The 9,372-nt window shown below is 34.8% G+C and overlaps 1 pseudogene; it reads left to right on the forward strand.

Annotated features, from left to right (window-relative positions):
- Positions 1-4,393: 4,393 nt before the first annotated feature.
- LOC100404417 (RING finger protein 11 pseudogene) lies at positions 4,394-4,894 on the forward strand (annotated as a pseudogene).
- The last annotated feature ends 4,478 nt before the right edge of the window (positions 4,895-9,372 follow it).

Below are 9,372 nucleotides of genomic sequence, written 5' to 3' on the forward strand. Positions count from 1 at the left end.
TCCTTATAGCAAGCAACAATATGCCAAAACACTTGTTCTGTATTGCATACTTTAATAAAAAGGACCCATAAACACTAAAAATTATTTTAGAAACCCATTTCTTCATTAATAAATATCATACTCCCCATTCATATGACAAAATTTGGCACTACTCAGAAGCTGTCATAGTAGCTGTTCAAAGATCAGATTTTTTTCAGGTTTATCTCATCTTATTTGAAAATGTTACATGTATTATGCTTGAAGCCAGATCATATAGTCCCTTTAAGACAATCAGAGATTCACCTGAACTCGTCCTACTTTAGAAAGTCAAAGTCTTTTAAATGGCATTGTTAGAAAATCATACAGTAATAAAACAATAAGAGAACATACCTTTTTGTTTCTGTTTGAGGCTCTACTAATATTTATTATTCACTTTAAGATAGTCTTGAATTGTAAAAACGTAGATAAAATAATTCTTTACAATTTTTTATACTCTAAATGATCTATATATTATTTAAAACCAATAAATTGTTTATTATAAAACAATTAAAAAGGCATTTCATTTAAAACTGATATATTTATCTGGGAATTATAAAAGAAAAATTTAAAAGATTATGTAAAATTAATTATTAACAGAAATATTAAAAAGGCACTTTTAAAATTCTAGGTTTAAATATCAGTAATTGGAGAAACTACAGGCCATAATAAGCCCTGATTTTAAAAGTCAACAAAAAATGTTTCCGTGTAAAAAATACACTTTTCAATTTTAAGGTAAAATTAGAGTAAAATTGGAATCATTAACATGCATGAGCCAAAAATTAGTTTAGAATAAAGGCCAATTACAATTATGGAATCTGCATCTGTTCATTACAACTTTGTCAGTTTTCCAGAATATGAGGCTACGCAGTTTTTACAAATGACATAAACGGAAATGTGTTTAGAAACGGCTAAACAATGTGTGCAACATGCAAAAAATGTGATGTTACAGCTAAAAAGGAATTCACTCTTCTTCACACTACTATTTATACAGACTTCTCTTGGTTCTATTTCTATGGACATTTTTCTTACTCTGCATAATTTTGCCAATTGAGAAACTGACTCAACATTCTTGGAATATTTGAAATTTCTACAAATATGAAACATCTCCTACCAACGTGCCTAGAATGGCTTACAAAGAATTTAGATGACTGAGGAAAATTGCATTAAATTTCTCTGATAAATGTGTAGCAAATGTTTAAATGAGTAATCTTAAGGTTATTTCTAATCCGTGGGCTCAGCTTTTTGGGCAATCAATGGACTTCTTAGAACATGCCATATTTAGCTGAGAAAAGGCTATCCAGGTTAGTAAGAAAGAAAATTCATTTTGGGCAGATCAAGTAGTCCAAAAGTGACAAAATGATACAAAATAATAACAAAGAAATAAGCCTAAAGAGAGTTAAGAAGGTTTTTAAAAAAAATCAGATAAGCATTTCCCATAGTCTCTTAGAAACAGAAAAATGAGTTTTCTCATAAACAAGTTTCAAAAATGTCAAGTTATCTTCCATCTCTAAGAGATTCACAGTATTTAATTAATATATTAAAGGCTCTGTGAGCTAAGTGCAGAAAAGAAATCAATTTAATTTTTGTACATAAAATCTCTACCCATTTTTGAAAATTTCAACCCTCATATTTTCCCACAGAAGACAATTTGGAAAGGCTTTGATAATTTTAGATATTTAGGCAGTAAAATGTGCAAAGCAAAAATGGCCCATATATGAAAAATGACTAAGTTAAAAAATCATCTAAAAGAATTGAAAATAAAAGAAATGGGAAGGTAAGCCCTTCCTTGGGTATTATTCATTCATTCAACAACTATTTACTGAGCTTTAACTGTGACAAACATAATGCTAGATACTAGGTACACAGTTTTGATTTTCTAAGATACTGTTCCTGCTCCCACTCTCACATCTCCCTCCCAAAAGGAACAGAAGTCTTTTTGAGAGATACTTCTGTTACATGAGTGAACTATCAATTTCAACCCAAATATAGTGTTAACCTAGTTTCATAAGCACTAACATTAGTAAAGGCACTTAACAGGCAAGGAAATATTAATAACTAAATGCTGATTCTATAAGTTTTTTCTCAAAACTGAAAACTGAAGAAACTGAATGTCTGTCCAAATTAAACATTAATAAATGGATGCTAGTGATGACATACTGCTCTCAGAGATGGGCATGAGACATAGGATAATCTAGATATGAGATACAGGCAATCATATGATTCATAATCTTTGCCTTTTAGGACAATAACAATGATTCAAATCTTTTAAATAGCTTTAAGATACTCAGCTGACAGGGAATGCCATATTTCATGTGGCTTCTAATTAAATGTTACCAATAATGCAAAACAATATCATTTTTACCAGGAGACATACTCAGTCAATATAAACCTGCTTGAAAGGCTCTCAATGGGCAAATCTAGGATAATGCAGCATTGAAATAACTAATGATACCAATGGACTTTTTATGTATTTATTTTCTTGAGAGAGAGAGAGAGGGTATTGCTCTTTTGCACAGGCTGGAGTCCAGTGGCACAATTATGACTCACTGAAGCCTCGACATTCCCAGGCTCAAGAAATCCTCCTGCCTCAGCCTCACGAGTAGTTGCGACTAAAGGTGCACGTGAGTCCCTACTGATAGCAGTAAATAAAGGAAAAGGGATAATTCTTCCCAAAAAATAGAATCCCAACTAATAAATGTGGTATAAAGGTAGTATGGTGGGGTATGTGGGGACTGAGGGAGTGGTGGAATCACTATTATCATGAATAGAATTACTCTGTTTGTTTGTTTATTTGTTTGAGACGAGTCTCCCTCTGTCTCCCAGGCTGGAGTGCAATGGCACGATGTCAGCTCACTGCACTTGCCACCTCCCAGGTTCAAGCGATTCTCCCATCTAAGCCTCCCAAGTAGCTGGGACTACAGGCACATGCCACCACACCCGGCTAATTTTTGTATTTTTAGTAAAGTTGGGGTTTCACTATGTTGGCCAGGCTGGTCTTGAACTCCTGACCTTGCTTTTTAATGACCATTTGTCATAAAAAGAAAGACTGAGGAATTATCCCCTTTTGGACTTGTTGGTCATATGCATGAAGATGATCATCTGTTAATCTCTACTAATCACATAAGAGAGCCATGACAGGCCAGACATGGTGGCTCACACCTGTAATTCCAGGACTTTGGGAGGCCAAGGCGGGTGGTCAAGAGATTGAGACCATCCTGGCCAACATGGTGAAACCCTGTCTCTACTAAAAATACAAAAATTAGCTGGGCATGGCGGCACAGGCCTGTAGTCCCAGCTACTCAGGAGGCTGAGGCAGAAAATCACTTGAACCCAGGAGGCAGAGGTGGCAGTGAGCCGATATTGCGCCACAGCACTCCAGCCTAGTGACAGAGTGAGACCGTCTCAAAAAAAAGAAAAAGAAAAAGAAAGACGTGACAACTAAATACAAGGAGGGGTTTGGCAAAATTTAGAACTTTTTTCTTTTGCTTTGAAGAGCATTAGTTGGGAAATGGGCAAAATTTAAATAAGGTCTGTAAATCAGTTAATAATATTGATCGGGCTGGGGCTCCTGCCTGTAATCCCAGTATTGTAAGAGGACAAGGCAGGTAGATCACTTGAGCTCATGAGTTCAGGACCACCCTGGACAACATGGTGAAACCCCATCTCTCCAAAAAATATTACAAAAAAATTAGCCAAGCATGGTGGTGCATGCCTATAGTTTCAGGTACTTGTGAGGCTGAGGTGGGAGGATCACCTGAGCCCAAAAAGTCAAGGCTGCAGCAAGCCATGATTGCTTGTATTTGGGACTGAGGCAGGAGGATCACTTGAGGACTAGAGTTGAGACCAGCCTGGGGAACCCAGGGAGACCCTGTCACTATGAAAAATTTCTTTTGTGTGATAGTGTGTACCTGTAGTCCTAGCTACTAGAGAGGCTGAGGCAGGAGGACTGTCTGAGCCTGAGAGTTTGAGGTTAACATGAGCTACGATCACGCCACTGTACTCCAGCATGGGTTACAGAGTGAGACTCAGTCTTCAAAATAACAATATTGCATCAATGTTAATTTCCTGTTTTCCATACACGGTACAATTAGTATGATTGTGTAAGATGTTAACATTTGGGGTGAAGAATGTACTATTTTTACAATTTTTGTAAATGTAAATTAATTCAAAATAAACTTTAAAAAGAAAAAAAACTATTATTTCACCATAACTGTTTCAATTGAGAATCATCATCAGTAGATGCTAAAACTGGTGGATGAAAGTATGAGCAACAATATATTTACATAGTCTCAAAGTATCCCACATACTTATTAATTTCAAAGTAGAAAATGGAGAAGACTGTCAGTGCACAGATCACACACCCCAGCCCTGGAAGATGGGGAACGGCCTCAAATTCCCCACCTTGGATGACATCTCGCTTCTTCAGGAGTCTCAGTCCGACTGAGCTAGCTTTGGCGAGGGAACTAAGCCAGATTAGGAGCCACAGCCATGATCCAGCTTAGTTACAGTTCCAGTCTGCCATCAAATTCCAGTTCCAGTCTACTTCCAACACCTAACCAGACTCGGCTAGCAACTCAGCCGACTGAAGAGGAACACATTAGGATAGCTCAAACAATAGGCCTTATACAACATCTGACTAAAAGAATTTTTGACCCTAATAGAGATGGATCGGAAAAAAGATCCAGGAGCGTGTGATCTGATGATGAACCCTGTTTAGGGGGACCCAATTCAATTTCTACCGCACATGTGCATCTATCACCTGCACTGTAGAGATGACTGGTTAATGACGTCATTCATGTGCCTGTCCTTCATGGAGTTAGTTGAAGCAGAACTGCTTTCATCCTATGAGACTACTGAGCCAGGGTCTCTCATCTGACATCAAGTGAACCATCATTTTGGGTGGTTTTAATCTTTTGTCACTTAGCCCAAAGAGCCATGATTAGGAATTAAGATCATGCACAAAAGTTACCTAAAAATTCCTGGATGGCTGCAGTTGTTGGGGGAAAAATAAGTGATATTTTAGAAACTTACAGGGAAAAATAAGATGCATTTTTATGTAAAGCCTTGAATCCAGGTTTAAAAATATAACTGTATTTTGACCTTGTTATTGCTCTAGTCTATAGGAATTGTGTTGTTATAGCAGCTGTATTTGTTTAGATTGTGTATATTGAAGATAAGAAAAAGATGGTAGTTATTTTTTTTAAATGAAATACATTCTTCTCTTCCCCCTCCTACCCAAATTCTTTTCTGATGTTGCTGGCATTTGGGTCAAGGTTTTATTAAAAGCTACATTTTATAACACTGGCACACACACAAAAAGTAGTTTTAAGCTTGTTTGCACAGTTCTCTTTTTCCATTGGAAATGGAATTCATTGCCTTAGGTCTTTTAAAATAGTGTATTATCATCACTGAGGCCACTAGTATGCTTGAAAACCAGTTATAATCTGTCATAAGTGCTATATTCTGTTTGCAGTTAGGAAATGCTGAATTCAAAGTGATCTCCTACCTTGTAAGCAAACTGAGATGCACTATCTCTTTTCTATAAAAAATAAGTTAATGTATCAATAAACCAACTCTATTCAAGTGGGGTTTAATATTACACTTTCCTATGTGTTTTATCTAATTATTTTGGTTGTTAATATGGTGACAATTGAAAGTCAAGGTAAATTTTAAATATTAAGCATCCTGATTTGTTGAGATTGAATTATGCCACCATGTTTATGACAAAGGAAGATGGCACCATGGTGAGGCCTCATGAGAAATAGTTACTCAGTTGTAACAATTTTGATTTATCCTGTTTCCTGTGACCTCCCTCCCTCTTGTCTTGAATCATGGCAAAAGGATACTGCATCTCTCATTACTGTAGTGCTGAGGTTACAGACGTTACATAAAACACATCTTAGTCTCTGTTTCTTGGAAAGGTATCTCTTACATCCTGCTAGCTGACTGACAAAATGAAGCAGGTAGAATAAGTATAATGGTGTTTCACATTTTGCACACAAACGCAGAATTTGAATAACCACATGACTTCATGGTTGTGATCTCAAAAAAGAAGGAATTGCTCTTTCTTTTCTTGTAGTTAATGTCAGAATACTTTAAATATCCAGGCTTCTAAAATATTCGAGGTAAAGATAGTCTAGTAAATATGTATTAGTAATTTCTTTTTATCCATTTCTCATGTGTTTATTTTTTCGTATGTACTCAAAGGTAACTTATTTGTTCACCTCAGTGACATACAGCAAAAAAAGAATTGTCTTTGCTAATTTGGTTTTCATTATCAAAAGGAAAAGTGGTCTCAACCTAATGAAGAAATCAGAAATATTTATTTTTTTTATTGGACTCTAACACTTTTCTACATACAAAACACAGTGTCATGAAAGTACTTAATAAATGCATTATAGAAGAATTTAGTATGCCTTAAGTACTTTGTAAAGATTTGACATTCAACTGTAGTTGGTTAAATTTCCTTCTGAGCCCCATGATGGAAAGACTTAAAGATAAATTTGAGAAAAATGGAAAGAAATTATAGGTTCTGTTAAATTGTTACAGGTATTTTGCTTAAATTTCTGTTTATTAATTTATATCCACCCAATTAAATAAAGCAAATTTGAAGGAAACAACTGAAGTTGTGCAATATTATCTGTGATAATTGCTTTTTTTATTCTTGTGTTTTCTACTTAAACATGTTGTCTATGTCATCAAGTATTATAGTCAGACTTTCTTTTTTTTCTAGATTGCTAAAATTGGTAAATAAATTTTTTAAATAAAAAAATAACTTCTCTAACTTTACAGTGGAAATATATCAATGAACCTGATAGATCAATGTTGATATTACAAGAAAAATTGATATCATGGGTCTTCAAATATGATGAACTGAAAAAGATAAAAATGCACTTCAGTAGTGTTATTCCTGAATATGCAATACCTGATACTAATCCAAAGGAAACACAAAACTCCAGTAAAGTGCATTTTCTAAAACAACAAGCCTGTAACTCTTGAAAAATGTTATGGACCTGAAAGACAAATTAATTCTGAAAACAATTTCAGATTAAACAATACTAAAAAGACATGAAATCTAAATGTCACTTGATTGTGCAATCATTCCTAAAACAGAAAAAAAATCATCTTGTATTTATTACAAAGGACATTAATGGGACAACTGGCAACATCTGGATGTCTAGAGCATTACTAATACAACTTTCTGCAATGATGGCAGTATTCTATATCTATGCTCTCCAATATGATAGCCACTGGACGGTAGATTGCCTGATATGTGAGGAGTGTGACTGAGAAACTGAATTTATAATGTATTTAATTAATTTAAATTTAAATAGCCACATGTGACCAGTGGCTACCATACTAAACAGCACAGTCTTATATACTAGACAATAGTACTATATCAATGCTAATTTCCTGATTTGATGAGTATATTGAGCTTACACAACAGCGTGTCCTTATTTTTCAAAAAAAAGAACACTGAAGTGTTTAGAGGTTAAAAAGCATCATGTGTACAACTTAAAATCTTTAAAATGTTTCAGAGAAAAGAATGATAAAGCAATGTGGTAAAGTGTTAATATTTTGAGAATCTGAGTGAAGTGTATACAGAATTCTTCATACTCTTTTTGTAAGTCTACCGTTATTTCACATTAAAAGTTAAAAAGAATAGCTGCAAAAAATCAATGTTATGCTCACTAAAACTTATTTGTAAATATAAAAATATTAATCAAGTTCCTACTCATCACTATTTTTCACTCTGTTCTTGAAATGTGAGTGTTCAACTGCTAATTTGATTTTTATTTTTTAATAATTGATGTCTTTGTTAATTTGGTTTTCATTTTTTAATAATTGATGTCTATGTCAAGTGTTCTGTCATGTTCATTCTTCCCTCTTCACCTGGTTAGTGCGTACTAACCCTTCACAATTCTATTTTATTGTTACTTCTTCTATACTCTATAAACAAAATATTCACTCTCTGACCAAAAGTGTATAATATATTAAGTTATTCTAGACTTTTATAGTTAGCAGAGAAAGAAAGAGCATAGAACTGAGCTTTCAGCCTGAGTACTGAATATTAAAATTAGCAAAGGTATTTCAAAATTAAGTTCATTGCTGGGCATGGTGGCTCATGCCTATAATCACAGCACTTTGAGAGGCTAATGTGGGAGGATCACTTCAGGTTAGAAGTTCGAGACCAGCCTGCGCAACAGAGAGAGAGATCTGTCCCTATAAAAAATAAAAAAAATTAACACCACAAAGATATTCCTCGAGAAGAGCAACCCCAAGGCACATAATTGTCAGATTCACCAGGGTTGAAATGAAGGAGAAAATACTAAGGGCAGCCAGAGAGAAAGGTCAGGTTTCCCACAAAGGGAAGCCTATCAGACTCATAGCAGATCTCTCAGCAGAAACCCTACAAGCCAGAAGAGAGTGGGGGCCAATATTTAACATCCTTAAAGAAAAGAACTTTCAACCCAGAATTTCACATCCAGCCAAACTAAGCTTTACAATCGAAGGAAAAATAAAATCTTGTATGAACAAGCAAGTACTCAGAGATTTCATTACCACCAGGCCTGCTTTACAAGAGCTTCTGAAAGAAGCATTACACATAGAAAGGAACAACCAGTATTAGCCTTTCTAAAAATATACCAAAAAGTAAAGAGTATCAACATAACAAAGAATTTATATCAACTAATGGGCAAAATAGCCAGCTAACATCAAATGGCAATAATTTTAAATTTAAATTGACTAAATCCCCCAATCAAAAGATACAGCCAAAACCCATCGGTATGCTGCATCCAGACCCATCTTACATGCAAGGATACATAAAAAGTCAAAACAAAGGGATGGAGAAAGATTTGTCAACCAAATGGAGAGCAAAAATAAATAAATAAATAAAAAGCAGAGGTTGCAATTCTCACCTCTGATGGAATGGATTTTAAAGCAACAAAGATCAAAAGAGGACATAATGGTAAAAGGATCAATGCAACAAGAAGAGCTGACGATCCTGGATGTGTACCCACCCAATAAAGGATATGTAAGACTTGTAAAGAGTCTTAGACTCCCACACAGTAGTAGTGGGAGATTTCAACATCAACATTAGATAGATCAATGAGACAGAAAATTAATAAGGATATCCTGGACTTGAACTCATATCTGGAAGAAGTAAACTTAATAAACATTTGTAGAACTCTCCACTTTAAACACACAAGACATGCACTCTTATCAGTACCACATCACACCTACTCACAGGTTTAAATGAAATATTGGCTGGCCATTATTAAGCACAATTGATGGTATAAGGGAGGTTTTCAATATCCATTTTTAGACTGCATTCTAGCCTGGGCAATTAAGCAA

This window comes from Callithrix jacchus, chromosome 6, assembly GCF_049354715.1.
Source record: "Callithrix jacchus isolate 240 chromosome 6, calJac240_pri, whole genome shotgun sequence".
In the NCBI taxonomy this organism is placed as follows: domain Eukaryota; kingdom Metazoa; phylum Chordata; class Mammalia; order Primates; family Cebidae; genus Callithrix; species Callithrix jacchus.